General features: G+C 39.7%; 1 protein-coding gene across 3 annotated transcripts in view; it reads left to right on the plus strand.

Moving 5' to 3' along the window:
- EIF2AK3 (eukaryotic translation initiation factor 2 alpha kinase 3) overlaps positions 1–18,720 on the plus strand; it is a 138,711-nt gene that overhangs the window by 28,379 nt on the left and 91,612 nt on the right. The gene's annotated exons all lie outside the window — the stretch shown is intronic.

Here is an 18,720-nt window from a genome sequence, read left to right on the forward strand (position 1 = left end):
TGTCTGAATGTCCCACCACTATCTGAAACTGAACATAGCCAAGGTTGAGCTTCTTGTCTTTCCCACTAAACCCACCTCTCCTCTTCCCTCCCCCCATTCACTATTTCAGTGGATAACACTGTCATCCTTCCTGTCTCCTCAGCTTATAATCTTGGGGTCATCTTTGATTTCTCTCTTTCTCTGCACCTATCCTACTGACTGCTAAAACTTGTTTCTTCTTTCTCTGTAACATCACCAAATTTGATCCCTTCCTTTATGAACAAACTACCAAAACCCTTATCCACATTTCTGTCATCTTCTGGTTAGATTACTGTAACATTCTCCTCACAGGTCTCCCACTAAACCATTAAAAATTGGGGTTAAAAATTGGTTGAATAGAAGGAGACAGAGGGTAGTGGTAATGGAGCTTTCTCAGAATATAGGGATGTTATCAGTGGAGTACCACACGGATCAATCCTAGGGCTGGTTCTTTTTAACATCCTTGTCAGTGATATTGTGGAAAGGCTGTCTGGTAAGGTTTGTCTTTTGCGGATGATACCGAACTCTGCAACAGGGTGGACATCCTGGAAGGTTTGGATGACATGAAGAAGGACCTAGCGAAGCTTGAGGAATGGTCTAATATTTGGCAACTAAGATTTGATGCTAAGAAATTGCAGGGTCCAGCACTTGTGGTGAAGTGCTTCTGTGTACAACGGAAGAGCGGGACTTCGTGGTTATTGTGTCTGATGACCTTAAAGTTTCCAAACAGGTAGAAAAAATGACGGTCTTAGCCAGAAGGATGCTTGGGAGCATAAGGAGAGGGATGACCAGCAGGAACAAAGAGGTGATAGTGCCCTTGTATAAGTCTTTGGTAAGGCCCCATTTAGAGTATGTGTGTAAATCTGGAGACCGCACCTACTGAAGAATATAAACAGGATGGAGTCGGTCCAGAGGGCAGCTGCGAAATTGGTTGAAGGTAGGATTTAGATAATCCCAGGTATAAGAAATTGATAGTCCATTCCATTAAGGACTAACGAATGACTTAGGGAACAGAAGTCTTTAGGACACAAAAGAAAACAAGGTTTATGCACACAACATCCTCAAACTGGAGCTAAGCTGGTGCTTGAGTCGATTACATAGTAACATAGTAAATGACGGCAGATAAAGACCTGTAAGGTCCATCCAGTCTGCCCAACAAGATAAACTCATTATTCATGATATGCGATACTTTATATGCATACCTGAGTTTGATTTGTCCTTGCCATTTTCAGGGCACAGACCATAGAAGTCTGCCCAGCACTGTCCTTGTACTAAAATTTCTGAAGTTAACGTCAAAGCCCCTTAAAATTTACACTCCAGCCCATCCTTATCTATTCAGTCACGATCAAGGCACAGACCATAGAAGTTTGCCCAGCACTGGTTTTGCTTCCCAATTACCGGTGTTGCCACCTAATCTCCGCTAAGGTTCTGTGGCTCCATTCTTTCTAAATAGGATTCCTTTGTGTTTATCCCATGCATGTTTGAATTCCATTACCGTTTTCATCTCCATCACCTCCCACGGGAGAGTATTCTGAAAAAATACTTCCTGACATTACTCCTGAGTGTGCCCCCCTTCAACCACAATTCATGTCCTCTAGTTCTACCACCTTCCCGTCTCCGGAAAAGTTTTGTTTGTAGGTTAATACCTTTCAAATATTTGAATGACTGTATCATGTCACCCCTGTTTCATCTTTCCTCCAAGGTATACATGTTCAGGTCGGCAAGTCTCTCCTTGTACAGTTTGCAACACAAATCCCATACCATTTTTGTAGCTTTTCTTTGCACTGCTTCCAGATTGTAGGGGACAGTCCTTGAAATAACCCATGGAGGCAAAACATGCCTGTCAAGCGTTGTGTCCCCCCGTCTGACATTTTTCTACATAAAATTTTAAGATGAGTATTAAATAGTTGAAGATAATAAGTGAATTCAGATTGCATAAGTTTTTGGAAACCAATGACGAGGTGGGTTCAGATAAGTCTTGCAATAGTGTGAAGTTGCTAGCAAGTTGCACCGCTGAGGTTTCCAATATTGCTTTAGATATATTCCTCCAACTGTCCCCCTGTCTCACTCTCAAGTTGTCCTTGAGCTTCACTTGTGGGCATCTCCTCTCCGCTTCGTGGCGGAGGCCCCATCGATCCTTCAGAGGGAGAGCTAGTCAACTGCGGCTGCGGGGGCGGAGTTCTCTGATCAGGGCTCAGTGTAACTTCCCGCCACGAGGATGCCGACAATTCCTCCATAACGCCGGCGCCTATCAGGGGTCCACTCCCGATCTCACAGCTCTGTCCTGGGGTCCTCACAAAATGGTCCATTGGACCAACAGGCAATGGGGAAGGCGGCAGGGAAGCTCCTGCTGCAGCCCTTCCTTGTCTTTTCGGCATAATGTGTATTGTAGATTGTGAGGTCCCCTAAGTGTCTAAGTGCTGGCGGCCATCTTGGAACCTCCTTTTCCTCTATTTTGAGTTTATTAATTAAAAAATGTTAGTTTTGGGGAATGTGCATTGCAGGTGTTTTTATAGGAAATGCATTTCTGTTTTTATATCTCCCATGTTGTGGTACAAGCCTAGTTTGACTTCCTGGGGTTCTCGATTCTTTTTTTTTTTTTTTTTTGTCTTCTTATTTCTATTTCTAATTTGTGATCCCTTGTTCTGTAGTTGGTGATGGTCTGCCTCTTGTTTTGCATGTAACTGAGATGTGGTATTCTGTTTGCATGTGGTTGCTGTGTAGAACTTTGTACCAGGCTCACTTGTTCTGTTTTGCCAGTAGTAAGTGTGCTGGTGTTCTAGGGCCCCGTGTGATATTTGTAGTGCTGCCTATTCATGGCTTTAGGGTTCATGCTGTTTGAATCATAGGAATTAGTGCTACTGTTGTATGGTTGGTTTGTTACATATATATATTGAGTTAAATCAATTTGTGAAATACAAGACCTGAAAAAAAAATCTTATGTTGCTGTTTCTCAGATAACATAAGAATCAGAATTTATTATTTTTTTTGTAGGGTAACTTCCATGGAGAATTATGCTAGTTCTGATCTTCCTTTGTTAGGGAGAGACAGAGTTTTTGTGATTACAGAGAATTCATAAGAACTGCCATACTGTGCCAAACCAAAAGGTCATATATGCAGTCACATAAGCGAGCATCGTCTGTCTTTGTCCTGACTGAAAAGAGGTTGAGAACCACTTTGCTATTGTAATGGGTGTCCAGAGGGTTGTGATCTTGTGACAAATCCTGACAACATATAGAGACAAAAAGAGAGAGCGAGCCTTCATTATGTACCATTTTCCTTACATTCCCACTAGGGATTTCTTTATATTTCATATGTGGGTAGGCGAGAGAGTCACTCAGTGAAGTTATTCTACTTCATTTGTACATGTTCACCAGTCGGAATTTAAGGGAGCTGATCTAACATTAAAAGTTACTAGTTAAAGTGCCATAGGCCATGTCGTTTTTTTTTTTTTTGTTTGTTTGTTTTAATTTTGTAATTTATTAGCCATTTAAATTTTTACAAGCGATAAAACAACTTGTTGGAAATACAGAGAAAGTAATATATAGGAATTATTTCAGTCAGGTAATTCTATTCTCTTCCTTAGACCACTAAATAGGGAGAGTGAAACAAGACAAGGAGATCAATTAAACAATAAACAGAAAAAAAAACATGGTATTAACCTGATTATCCCCAGATATTACTCGTGTAATTCATTATTCCACATTGATCATCTGGTTGGCTTCTTCAAGGCCAATACGGTGTAAAGTCAAATCATTTCATTTAAAACATACTTATTGTCCAATATTAGTTAGAAATAATACACTGATTACATTCTCTCTCTTTTAAAAAAACAGAAGTTATTTAACAATACATATACTTAAGTCTCTATTTCAAATCTCACTGATTAAAGTAATCCCAGTTTTCACAGGCTTCACTCCTTTTAAAGTAATAATTGAGGAAATATTTCTGAGGAAAACTTTAGGAGTCATACCCGGAACTCTGGGAAAAATAATAATCTCGATATTAATCACCTATAATAATATTCATTTTATTATTCAAAGTTTCTGGTCTATTATCATTTTCAAAATCATAACCACTTCTTGCTCGTGTAGAATCATTTGTTATTTCAATTTTTCACTCTCAAAGGGTTGTTAAATTGTCCATGTAACTCTCTAATAAAATTATATCTGAAACAAAATTATTTACTGCCACCGTTAGGTCCCGAAACGCCTTCCAGATGATATTCAATGTAACCTCCACAGGAGCCAAAAACTCCAAGTTGATTTCTCTTAGGTGTTTAGGAGTGATTCCGCCGATTCGGGTTCTGCTGTAAACGTCCTCCGTTTCAGCATATGCTTCTAACTCACTCCTCCACTCCTTTGGACATGGTGGTTGAATAATTCGGGAGCGATGGAGTTGTTTTTCCAGGTCCAAGAGTGTCGACGCTCCTTCGCCGGCGCTAATCAAAGGACTCGCCAACCCTTTCATCTGTGGGCAGTTTGTTCTGCAGCGGTCCCGCACTTGCTGCTCAGGGGACAAAACGATGGCCATCGGCGGCTGACCACTGGTTGTCCCCTTCCTCTCAGTTAAGGTAACTGCAATTGCAGAGAGGAAATTTACGTAAAGAAAATGAAACTTCAGAGGGCAGCTAGGCCATGTCGTTTTTAAGAAAATGGTTTTCAAAAAAAAAAGGAGAGATCAGGTCACAGCTGTGATAAAACGAGTTTGTGGTGTCCAGTATCAAAAATAATTTAGCAAATACTATCATATTCAAATACAATCTATTACTGCTGGAATAATTTAGCAGAATTAGTTTGACTTGAATAATGACCAGTAGGATAGACTTTCCTTTTTTCATATTACTGCAAAAGATTTGAGACCCAAAGGGCATTTTTGAACTTGGAGGTCCTCGTTATTATAATGACTGAAAATATGAAAGGAAAAAGCTAGCTACTAAGTTTTAGATTGGATATCTAACATGGTTTAGATGCTGTTATTGTTTAGGCTTCAAGCACCAACTGCTTCTGCCATCCTTGAATCTGTCTGTTTAAAGCATTTTCCTCCCTCCCTTCCTTTCCTCTCCTGTTCTCGCTTGCTTTCGCTCTCTCTTGTCTCCTTGGTGTTGTCCCCAGCTGTTGTATTCCCAATCGTGTTTGCATTGTGAGCTCTTGCTTCAATTTGATGATCAGTATTTTTGGTGGTGGAACTGCGATAAGAAATGTAAGCTGCTGTCTTTTCAAAGAATTAATGTGCAAAATATTATAGATGCTGAGAGACTATATATAAAACATGCAGACAAATATGGAAGGAATTCTCTAATTTCTGTATCAAGATAATAAGCAGGCTAACGTTTGGTAAAATGATTAGATATTCATAACCTAATTAGATAGAAACTCAAAAACAGAATTTCCTTCAGCATCTGAAAGCAGGAAGATTGATAACAATACATTTCATACAGAACATTTGAAAATATGCCTCTTAAAATATATTTTATTAAAAAATATTATTATACTTATTAATTTTTTAACAGTGCACATGCTAAAAAAGCATAGTTTTTACATTAAATTGACTAAACAAAAACTAGGAGAGACAGTTTTTTCCATGCTCAAATCTGTCTTTGACTAGTGAGCTGTAGGATATTACAAACCCCTGACCTGCAAAGTCTACAATGAAACTGTTGAGAGGTTCTTAGCTGTACTAATAGCCTTGCTGTCATAATACATTGTGATTTTTGTGAGAAAATGGAGTTGGATTGTTAGTCATATTTTGAACAACTGCATGCTTAGTGACTTGCAATAGGAAACTGTGTGTTTAAGGAGCTTGGTCTTAGAGCTACAGACTTCTGACCTATTGTCCCCTGTAATGAATGCATGACAGCATTGCCCCCATCTCACTGGCTCTCCTGTTGTCTATCACAGTATATTTATTGACTCACATACCTTAGGAATGATATCACCAAACAGTGATGCATCAGAGATGATAGATATGATTGATTCTTTTCCCTTTGCTGTACGCCTGTAGTAGGTCACGCTTTTTGGACATGTAACTAATGCATTCCTATGCCTCTTTGAGTTGTCGGCAGAGAGATGGAAATCATGCTTATCAGGGGGGCAGTATTGAAAGAGACACCCTCAGGGTTGACATAATGGGAAAGCTAATTAAGAAGCAGGATGTTGTTACTGTGTTGTAGTTTTATGCCATTTTACTGTAGTTTATTGCTGAAATTTTGCTTTTTTTATGTATGTTTTCGGAGTGATTATATTGTGATATATTGCAGTGTCTTAAGTCTTTTTGAACAGGTTTTCTTTAATTTTTTAGCTCAGGGCAGTGGTTCTCGGCTCAGCCTTAGAGACACATCCACCCAGTTCTTTCTTAGTGCAAGTATCCTGAAAACTTGGGGATGAGGATGGTACTTGATATACCTCCTTTCTGTGTTTACAATCAAAGCAGTTTACATATTATATACAGGTACTTATTTTGTACCCGGGGCATTGGAGGACTAAGTGACTTGCCCAGAGTCGCTAGGAGCTGCAGTGGGAGTCGAACCCAGTTCACCAGGATCAAAGCTCACTGCACTAATCACTAGGCTGCTCCTCAACTTGATTGGGTACATGTGGCCAGAGAAATATAGAAACCGATTGCAGATAAAGGCCATGGAGTCGATTTATTTAGCCGGCGGCAGTCGGTGGTTTGCTTTTATTCCCAGATATTCAATACTGGGGCCATGTCCGGGCACTGGCGTTGAATATCCGGATATACGCAGCCAGCTAAAACACAGCCGGTTAATAAGTGTGACTTTCAGCACTTACCTGTCTATGATAAACCGCATAAAGATAAGACTGTTTTATGCAATATCAGTTATTCAGTTATCTTAGCTGCTTAAAGCCCAGGGGTAAAGGGCCATAGATTTGATATACCATCTTTCTGTGGTACAACCAAAGTGATTTACATTTATTATATACAGGTACTTGCTCTGTCCCTAGTTGCTGAATATGCTCGGTTAACGCCGAAGAATTGATTTAAACAGTCAGGAGCCATTTCTGGCTGTTTAAATTGCTTTGAATATCGGCCCCCATATGCTCATCCATACCGGGCACTAAGCTCTACAAAAGAAAGGGTTAAGAATTCCTGTTTTGGGGAAGCTGTTGTCCAGGGCTTAATTTCTGGGGAATGGCCTGGAACAAAGTTCCACCACTTCCATTTATTCACTGTTTGATGTTAGGCAGTGAAGTTTAGAATAGGAAGTGGCACAGACATTGTTAGTGGCTACCTTAGATCAGATTTATGTGCATTTTAATAAGGGAGTACCAGGGGATTTATATATATATATATATCTTTAGATTTAATGGCAAAATTTGCACTTCTGTTAAGTCTAAAGACATTTCTTGCCTCTTAATTTGGTGGAGCCTAGGCTGTTGGTAGATGGGTGTAGGAGGTTGGGATTGGTGGAAGTGTTATAGCTTGGATTAAATCATTATTGGTTGAGAGGAACTTTAGAATGAGGACTTAAGGGTGTGTGGTTGGAGGAGCATACCTGGCCCGGGGGGGGGGGGGGGGGGGGCAGAGGAAGAGGGTTTTTCATTGTCGTTCCTTTTATTCAATATTTATTTGAAGCTACTAGGGGAGCTGGTTCCATCTTTTTAGGGTGACTTTCTATTCATATGCGGATGATGTACAACTTGTAGTTGCATTAGCGGGTCTAGTTGATGTGATCATTGAACAGTTGCATTGTCTTGTTGGTAAAGAATGGGTCGCATGGGTCAGTGTTGAATGTGGAGAAGACCCTGTGTTTGTGTTTTGGGGACCTAGAAAAACAGTCCTTGTGGGTAAGCACGGTGATTGATGATTTAGATATCTCTTGGTAGGAAGAGTTAAGGTCTGTGGAGGTGAATTTGGCTAGAGGTGGAGTTGAGTATGCACATGTTATGAGGTCTGTTTATTTTAAGCTGTGTCTTACAAGGCAGTTCCATCCTTATTTAAAGGTGTTTTGCAGACTGTTGTACAGTTGTTAGTGCTTAGCACTCATGATTACTGCAGTTCATTTTATTTTGGTTTACTACTGAAACTAATTCAGAAGTGCAACAGCTAGGTTAATTACAGGAGTCCAGAGGCAGCAGGACATTCCACTCCAGCTTCTCCTTTCTAGGCAGCCCGCAGAGAAAAGGAGAGGAGCCTGAAGGATAACAGAGAACAGCTACTTTACTCCTTAATCTAGGGGCTGATGCTCAAAATTAATGCTAGCGCTAAGAAGCAGTTAGTGCTTGATTTGCGTGCACATCATTGTGTGCAGCATGCCCAAAGGGCTAGAGCGTGAGTGTTAACATGTATGCTAAAGATTGTCGCAAATTGTATTGAAATGGATGCAAATGAGGTCAGTTAGTATTCTTCACAATGCTCAGATGACAGCGCTGCAATGCCCAAAGCAAATGATGGATTATAATGCTGAAAACTTACCGCCAGCTCAGAGGCAGCATAGAGGGGTTTGGAGAGAGGATTTCTTGTCAATTTCTCAAATTAAAGTTCTGGTTTTGCCATCTTTTGGAAGCGGAAGGAAGCCCATGCAGCTTCTAAGTGCTGAAAGTGAGAAACAAACATTTGTTTGAGTCCAAGCAAAAATGAAAACACACATCTGTGTCTGTTTTTCTGTGCTTAAATATGAGCCTTTCAAAGTTTTTGAAAAGCTCATATTTAAAGGTGCAGAAGAGTGGGTCAGGCTGTTCCTCCTTATTGACAGTGGAGGGTGCAGCTCCATAATTTACTGCTGTTAGAATTGCAAGGTGCCAATCAAACCTTTAAGAGGAGGAAAATATTTTTATGTGTAGATGGATTACATCCAAGGGTTACATCCCAGAGCATGGAGTTTTGTCCTTAACAGACTGTATTTTAACTGAATGTCAGGACTTCACTAGGTTCATTTGCTGGCTTATTGTTAGGGGATATAAGAAACCAGTCTCCTGACAGTAATGATGGTAATCCATGGGAGTGGGATGGGATGCTGGTTGGGGGGGGGGGGGGACAGGAGAAGGGAGGATGTGGCCTAGTGGTTAGAGCACCAGTAGACATCCAGAGGTGGCCAGTTCAAATCCCCCTGCTACTCCTTGTGATCTTGGGCAAGTCACCTAACCCACCAGGGACAGAGAAATACCTAGTGCACCTGAATGTAACTCACCTTGAGCTACTACTGAAAAAGGTGTGAGCAAAATCTAAATACATAAATAAATTAATTAACAGTGTTACAATAACCTGTTGTGGGAAGCAGAAGAACAGTGCCAATGTGTGCTTGCACTTTGGTTTTGTCTATCGTGCACAAGAGCCGTGCTTACCGCAAAACGTTTGTGCACATGCACCAGGCATGTTCCTCCACTTACTTTTGGTTTAATAACACAGATTATCCATGCATAAAATTTGAATGTCATTTGCTTAGAGCATTGGTTAGGTGGTTTTCTGCACTGTTGTTGTGCAAAGAGATTTGCATTGTGGGCTTTAGCACCTGGGCTTTGACCATCATCCCCCTAGTCCCTGTTTTGTTTCTGTTGCTCGTGCCCTTGGTACACCTGTCCCCCTCCCCTGGGTTCCATAGTTCCACATCCTATTCTCTAAAATTAAGCCTTACTAGTGTCCAGTGGGGTGTCTGGTTGCATAGGAAGATAACATGACTGGTCCAGAGGTCACACACTTGTATTTATTCAGAGTAACATGATGTGGCATCTCTCTCTCTCTCTTTTTCTCTCCCCCTCACTCCTCCACACACATTTCATTTTACAGGATCTCTCAACCTTGCTGCTTTAGTCTCCATGGGCCTGATAGTCAAAGGATTTATGCTCGTAAATTGGCTATTCTAAAATCTTTTTAGGAGTGAGTGCCTAAGTGTATACTCAAAATTTCACTTAACTAAATTTAGGAGCCCAAAAACTGGGTAGCAACAGGTGGATTTAGGGCAGGGGGAAAAGTTAGGAGCTTAGCATTCAATCAACACATCTTGAACATGGTGAAAAGCTCATACTCGGTGCTGAGAAAATTAAGACGAATAAAGAAGTTATTCGAGTCAGTACAATTCAGATTACTGGTACAATCATTAATACCTTTCACTATTAGAAGCCCCCCAAAAAAACAACTACGCAAACTACAATCCTTTCAAAATACAGCAATCCGTCTAATCTGTTCCCTGAAGAAACATGAATAATCAAAAACAGCGAAGATGACGCAAAAAAGGAAAGGAAAAGGAGAAAAAAAGAGAAAAAAAGAGAAAAAAGCAAAAACGAGAACAAAATTAAGGAATAAAAAATAGAAAAAATAGATAAGGAAAGAAAAAACTAAAAAGTGAAATGGTGGATAAAATATAAAAATCAGAAAAAAGACGACACAAGCAAAATGAAAAAGATAAAAAAATGATGCATTTATTAGGGTGATATGACTCGACACAGCTGTGTTTCGGCCCAACTGGCCTGCGTCAGGAGTCTAAATAAAACAAATTAATTTTAATTTAAACATGTAAATATACAATAATATATTTTTAAACAGTGAAGTAAAATAAACAACAAAATAAAAAATGTACTACACTCAATGGTACAGAATTTCTTATAGGACGTTTTTGTAAAAGAAGAAATCTAACTTAATACGATATAAAAATCACAAAGAGTGAACACAGAAAGTACATGTTATAAAGAAACTGATAAATGAGTACCAATGACTATACTTTAAATTTGTCTATCAATGAATTTCATATTATCAGCATGGATTTGTATCCTTAACAGAAAATTTTTATTTTAAAATTTATCTATCAATGAATTTCATATTATCAGCTTAAATTTTATCCTTAACAAAAAATTTTCTTAAAAAGAACAATTTTTGTATTTTGCATTTAAATTAACAAAATTTCTAAATATCTTACAAACCTAAACGTTCTGTACATATATATGTATTATAATGCAAATTGAGGGTCAAAATAGTATTTAAAAAAATATTATATAAAACCTTAATATAGGGTGCAAATTAAGAAAAAAGAGGATGATCTTAATGTCTAGTTTTAAATTTTACCTGTTACACCATATATGTATTCTCTGATAATGGAAGTCCTTGTGGAGTATTCAATTAAGCACGCTTAAATTCAGTAACACTCTACCTTTAAAAAGGCTGTGTGCACAGTTTAAAAAGAGTCTGTGTAACGAAAGAAAAAGCAATATGTAAACTATACAGTAAAAGCAATATGTAAACTATGAAAATAAATTGAAACTATGTAGAAAAAATATTTTCAATTTTGCTAAATTTATTGTTGTGCGTTGTTATAGATGATATGTCACATATCTGTTGTCTCCCCGCTTCAATGAGATTCTAGTTTTTAAAAAAACATTTGTGGAAATAATGGTGGGACACGATGTTTTTATAATGTAACGAGCGGATTAAGATCATCCTCTTTTTTCTTAATTTGCACCCTATATTAAGGTTTTATATAATATTTTTTTAAATACTATTTTGACCCTCAATTTGCATTATAATACATATATATGTACAGAACGTTTAGGTTTGTAAGATATTTAGAAATTTTGTTAATTTAAATGCAAAATACAAAAATTGTTCTTTTTAAGAAAATTTTTTGTTAAGGATAAAATTTAAGCTGATAATATGAAATTCATTGATAGATAAATTTTAAAATAAAAATTTTCTGTTAAGGATACAAATCCATGCTGATAATATGAAATTCATTGATAGACAAATTTAAAGTATAGTCATTGGTACTCATTTATCAGTTTCTTTATAACATGTACTTTCTGTGTTCACTCTTTGTGATTTTTATATCGTATTAAGTTAGATTTCTTCTTTTACAAAAACGTCCTATAAGAAATTCTGTACCATTGAGTGTAGTACATTTTTTATTTTGTTGTTTATTTTACTTCACTGTTTAAAAATATATTATTGTATATTTACATGTTTAAATTAAAATTAATTTGTTTTATTTAGACTCCTGACGCAGGCCAGTTGGGCCGAAACACAGCTGTGTCGAGTCATATCACCCTAATAAATGCATCATTTTTTTATCTTTTTCATTTTGCTTGTGTCGTCTTTTTTCTGATTTTTATATTTTATCCACCATTTCACTTTTTAGTTTTTTCTTTCCTTATCTATTTTTTCTATTTTTTATTCCTTAATTTTGTTCTCGTTTTTGCTTTTTTCTCTTTTTTTCTCTTTTTTTCTCCTTTTCCTTTCCTTTTTTGCGTCATCTTCGCTGTTTTTGATTATTGTTGTTTTGTGCGAAGACAGGTTTCTTCTGTATTTTTTATACCCTGAAGAAACATGACCACATTTCCCATCTTTACAAACAGCTACACTGGCTACCAGTGGAGGCATGGATTTGATTCAAACTAGCCTGAACACTATTCAAAATCCTCACGGGAGAATGTCCAAGCTACATGCCTACACATGTAGAATTCAATGTTAACAAAAGGTTGAGAAGACATAATAACTGTTCCACTTTTGCTCTGCCTTCCCCTAAAGCAATAAAACAAATTAGTATCTATGAGCAACTATTAGCATACCAAACACCCAGAGTCTGGAAAGTCTTGGTCTTAAACCTTGGCTATTTAAAAGACTATAGGGTTCATTTTCAAAGCACTTAGACTTACAAAGTTCCATAGGTTACTATGAGGCTTATTTTCAAAGCACTTAGCCTCCCAAAGTTCCATAGAAACCTATGGAACTTAGCCTCCCAAAGTGTTTTGAAAATATGCCTCTATGTAACTTTGTAAGTCTAAGTGCTTTCAAAATACACCTCTGTAGGCTTTTCAGAAAACATATAAATAGCATCTCTCTTTAAACAATTCCTATGTTAATCTCTCTACAATGTCTGTCTGATCTCGTTAAGTCCCGAGGTATTGTTCAGCCCACTCTTTCTACTCAATGTCCAATAAGTAAACCACTTTGAACTCATTAGGGTACAAGCAGTCTAGAAATTAAAAATAAATAAAAATGAATACATTTACAACACCAGGCTCATAAATCTAGGCAGATGAATGGCAGACCTAAATTTATAAGCAAAGTTTTTAAGCTCTTAAATTAAGATGAATTTCAGCTTAAAACATAGGCTGGATCTTGCCAGGTATTTGTGACCTGGATTGGCCACTGTTGGAAACAGGATACTAGCCTTGATGGGTCTTTGGTCTGTCCAGTGTGGCAATACTTACGTTCTTTTGTAAGTTTGACTAAAAATAGGGCACACATTTTAGGAACATAGTTTTAGAGCTCATCTTTTTTGGAATATCGGGCTCCATATCTTTCACACTGCTCTGCTGAAACTGGAAGAAGAAAGCTTCAAAGAAAAAAATATTTGTTATGTTGTATTTAAGCTTTCCAAGAAAACGAGATCATGTTTTATGAGTCTGCTCAAACCTCTGGCTATATATGTGTTTGTTTGTTTTTTCTCAGCAGTGTGGCAGCAGATTCTTGTAGCAGCTACTGCCCAGTCTCTTACTTCCCTATGCCTTTGCACCCTGTTTGTGAGCACAGTTCTTGCCATTTGCCCTTAATTAGCGACTCACTAGTCTGGGCTAGCAGTGAAGCTGCACTAATAGCCCTTTTCATTACAAGGAGAGGAATGTGTGATTGTCTGGTAACCTACATTCTCTCTCTTATTAATGGATGACTCAGTGCTGAGATTAGGCGATGAGGTAATGCTCCGAGAGGAGGCTGATGTCATTTCTTTACCTGCAGTGCCTCCACGTGCCTGCACATTTCATCCCTGCCGTCCAGCATACTTGGGTTTACAGATCAATCCGATGCAGCAGTATTTACAGAGAGGGAGCCTCTTAGCACACTTGGGGCTTAATTTTAAAAGGCATATGACATAATTGAGTTTATTAACAAACGGGGGGGGGGGGCAGATGATTAGCATATGAATAAACCATTGAAGAAATCTGTAAGTAGATGAGATCAGCCCTGCCAGAGACTGCTGAGGAGCTACTTTATTTACAGTGATAGAGTTTCTCAGAACAAACTGGACTCCTGTCACTGCATGTAACCCAAAGTCAAGACATTCTTTCAGCCTTTACATTGGTGGATGCTTTTCTCTTCCCTTTTTTTTTTAATTGGCAAAAACAGAATACTAAGTACACGCATTTGCTGTGGAACTCTTGAGGTTCTAGAGAAATTGCCAGATGAGCACAGATTGTTTGTAGAGTCATGTAGGTGCATTTCACAGTATATTCTATTAAACTTTCCATGTTCCTCTTCTTTTTTACACTGAAAAGTACAGCTTTGATTATTAGAAAGTGAGGAATTAAAAATAAAAAAAGGTAACATATATACATAAAATGCAAAAACAACAAACCATACTTCAAATTAGCATAGTGGCATCCATGAATAGATGGTAGATTTGGGGGCAAATCACTGAAACAATTTTCAAAATACCATCAAGACATAATCACATGTCTCTTTTTGTGTAGTCCAGGTACTGTTGCAACATGTTCTTCAAGTAGCTCTTGCGACAATTCACATTATAAGGCTTTAATTTACACTCCATCCTCCTCGACCTATCCGCCACTTTTGACACTGTCAATCACAGTTTACTTCTTGCCACTATCCTCATTTGGGTTCCAGGGCTCTGATCTCTCCTGGTTCTCGTCTTATCTCTCCCACCGTACCTTCAGAGTACATTCTCATAGTTCTTCCTCCACCCCATCCCGCTCTCTGTTGGAGTTCCTCAGGGATCTGTCCTTGGACCCCTTCTCTTCTCAATCTACACCTCTTCCCTGGGCTCCCTGATCTCATCTCATGGTTTCCAATATCATCTTTATGCTGACGACACCCAGCTTTATCTCTCCACACCAGACATCACTGCGGAAACCCAGGCCAAAGTATCGGCCTGCTTATCCGACATTGCTGCCTGGATGTCCAACCGCCACCTGAAACTGAACATGGCCAAGACTGAGCTTATTGTCTTCCCTCCCAAACCCACTTCTTCTCTCCCTCCACTCTCCATCTCAGTTGATAACACCCTCATCGTCCCCATCTCATCTGCCTGCAACCTTGGAGTCATCTTTGACTCCTCCCTCTCCTTCTCTGCGCATATCCAGCAGATAGCCAAGACCTGTCGCTTCTTCCTCTATAACATTAGCAAAATTCGCCCTTTCCTCTCTGAGCACACCACCCGAACTCTCATCCACTCTCTCATTACCTCTCGCCTTGACTACTGCAACCTACTCCTCACTGGCCTCCCACTTAGCCATCTATCCCCCCTTCAGTCCGTTCAGAACTCTGCTGCACGTCTTATCTTCCGCCTGGACCGATATACTCATATCACCCCTCTCCTCAAGTCACTTCACTAGCTTCCGATCAGGTACCGCATACAGTTCAAGCTTCTCCTACTAACCTACAAATGCACTCGATCTGAAGCCCCTCCTTACCTCTCTACCCTCATCTCCCCTTGCGTTCCTACCCGTAACCTCCAATCTCAAGACAAATCCCTCCTTTCAGTACCCTTCTCCACCACCGCCAACTCCAGGCTCCGCCCTTTCTGCCTCGCCTCACCCCATGCTTGGATTAAACTCCCTGACCCCATACACCAGGCCCCCTCCCTGCCCATCTTCAAATCCTTACTCAAAGCCCACCTCTGCAATGTCGCCTTCGGCACCTAACCACTTTAACTCTATTCAAGAAATCTAGACTGCCCCAACTTGACATTTCGTCCTTTAGAATGTAAGCTCCTTTGAGCAGGGACTGTCCTTCTTTGTTAAACAGTACAGCGCTGCGTAACCCTAGTAGCGCTCTAGAAATGTTAAGTAGTAGTAGTTGTAGTAGTGGAAGACATGACTAAAATGTGGACAACAGTGAGCCAGTTGCTGAGCTGGCTCGAGGGATTGTGGTGCCGTGAGCCAACTTCTGTTTTGTGCCTTCATCTTGGAGCTGTTCTTGTGGTATGAACCATGCAGATACCCGGAGATTTTTACCGCAAGAAAGGCCTCACACTAGAAGGAACCTGTATTATCTGCTCGTTTTATTTTTCCTGTTGGGGTAGTCCTGGCCTCTCTCTACCATTTGCTCTTGCTGATTTTCTCCTAACTCCTTTCCAGGATCTCATTTCCATTTTTTCCCCTGCTTTTCTTCCTCCCCATTCCTCTTTCTGATGTTGATCCTTTTGTTTCATCTTTTTTTCCATTCCTCTTTGTTCCCCCTACAGTCTGCAGTTTTCTTCTTTTTCCCTGTTCACCTACTTACCAGTTTTCCATTACCTACTCTTGTTTGTTTGTTTGTTTATTTATTTATTTGTTGCATTTGTATCCCACATTTTCCCACCTATTTGCAGGCTCAATGTGGCTTACAATGCTCCGTTATGGCATTCGCCATTCCAGAGTGAGAAGAATACAAATTGGTGTTACATTAGTCCTCCCATTCCCCACCTCTCTGATTCCTTCCCTATCTTTCTGTCCCCTTCACCTTTCATCCACTTTCCAGTCCAGTTCCACCCCCTCTGTATTTATTACTTTACCAGCCTCAGCTTCTTTCGTGTCTTCCAGTCCTTCCTTATCTGCAGTTCCTTTCATGTCTTATGACCTTCCAATCTCCAACTGCCCCACTTTTACCTCCCTCATTTCTATCCTTTCTCACCTCTTTAAAAGATAAGTCCTTTGTCTTTATCTGTCCTATTCAACTCCCTGCCATTCCCTCCAAATCTTCAAACCATTGTTCCTCCTCATTTTTCCCCATTCAGTCTTGCAGCCCTATTCATACCCTCACCTAGTCCCCATTGTTCTCCCTATTCCATGCTCAGTTTCTTAGTCCCCGCTATCCTGCCACCTAATTCCTAAGTCTCCACTCTTTCATCCTACTTCAGTCCCTGAGTCCTTCCTCAGACATTTAAATACTGGTTAGGGGGTAGAGGACACATTCAGTAGGTGGACAAAAAAATCAAAGGGGGTAAACATTTCCTGTCAGATTCCAGACCTCATTAACCTAGCCCAAAGCATGGACATAAGGAGGAATTTGTTCAGGGAAGGGTGTGTGGTGGGGGGGGGGGGGGGGAGGGGAGGCAGAATAGGGAGTCAAGTCAACTGAAAAACTGCAGCTGAAATTCATCACCTAGTTTCGATCAAAACCGAAAACTGCAGTTTGGTTGTGTGAATGTGAACCAGTGAAGACCACTGGGGATTGTCAAAGCTTGCACCTTATGTCCAAGCAAAATAGCCTCCACACACATGGACTGCAGCTAATGAAAACTGAAACTAAAAGCCATGGTGCACCACACTCTGTGACAGCTGATGTCATAACTCCACAGAGAGGCTAATTCCTAAGGAGCTTATCATCCTACATTTACAGACTTAAATCCCTGCTAAAATTTTGTATCAACAGCATTTATTTGGAGCACTCTGTTTACTATATAAACTATTGTGCGAGATCATAACTGCATTACTTGCAATCACAGTACAACAACAAAAAAAAGAGTACAAAGAATAGCCTCCCCTAGGACTACGCCACAATCCCTGATGGTCTAATGGTGTAGTTAGGGTAGGAGCGATGTCCCAGTCACTGCAGCCATTTTGAGAGCAGAGCTGAAATGAGTAGGAGTAACTGGGGATCACTCCTGCCCAGTTTCACCTCTAGACCACCAGATCCAAGGGGGCCTATGGGGGGGGGGGGGGTCAGAGGAGGGACAACTCCTGTTCAGGGGAAAGAAGGGAGACAATTGGGGCAAAGCAAAAATTGTCGGCTTCCCCTGAAAACACATCATTTCCTCCAAAACCGAAAACATGACTGAAAATTAAAATAACCTTTCAGCCGAAACTAGGCAGAGAGAGGATTTGGGGCCGGTTTTGGTGTCCTAACCAAAACCAAAATTCAGTTGGCCTCTAAGGCAGAGTGACTCTGATGAAAATTGCCTTATATGTGGGTAGAATGTTTTTTAGAGTGCTCGAGTAGAGATATGATAGAAGTGTATAAAATAATGAGTGGAATGGATCGGGTGGATGTGAAGCGACTGTTCACGCTATCCAAAAATACTAGGACTAGAGGGCATGAGTTGAAGCTACAGTGTGGTAAATTTAAAACGAATCGGAGAAAATTTTTCTTCACCCAACGTGTAATTAGACTCTGGAATTCATTGCCGGAGAACGTGGTACGGGCGGTTAGCTTGACGGAGTTTAAAAGGGGTTAGATAGATTCCTAAAGGACAAGTCCATAGACCGCTATTAAATGGACTGGAAAAATTCCTCATTTTTAGGTATAACTTGTCTGGAATGTTTTTACGTTTGGGGAGCGTGCCAGGTGCCCTTGACCTGGATTGGCCACTGTCGGTGACAGGATGCTGGGCTAGATGGACCTTTGGTCTTTCCCAGTATGGCACTACTTATGTACTTATGTACTTATGATGTCAGAAACTCTCAAGGGCATCAGCATGCTTTAATTGTCCCATAAAACTTACAATACAAAAAAAAAGTTTGATTCTAGTGTCATCTTAGTAACAGAAACATAAACCCTTTCAGTACCAGGTATATTGTGAAATAATATAAACCTCTACAAGAAAAAAAAATCACTTGGTACCTACAGAAAATCTACAATTACAGTACTAATTTCCAAAACTCAAACAGCAAGAACCATACCTAGGAAATGGCTGAATTGTGTTGTCTTCTAATTCTTCTTTTCAGGGTCTCCTGTTCATTGGTCATTTCTCTCCAGTCTAACACTTACTTCCCACGTCCATCTCTAACATTGATCTCTTCCATTCTATTTCACAAT

The sequence above is a fragment of the Microcaecilia unicolor genome, chromosome 2 (assembly GCF_901765095.1).
Source record: "Microcaecilia unicolor chromosome 2, aMicUni1.1, whole genome shotgun sequence".
Taxonomy (NCBI): Eukaryota; Metazoa; Chordata; class Amphibia; order Gymnophiona; family Siphonopidae; genus Microcaecilia; species Microcaecilia unicolor.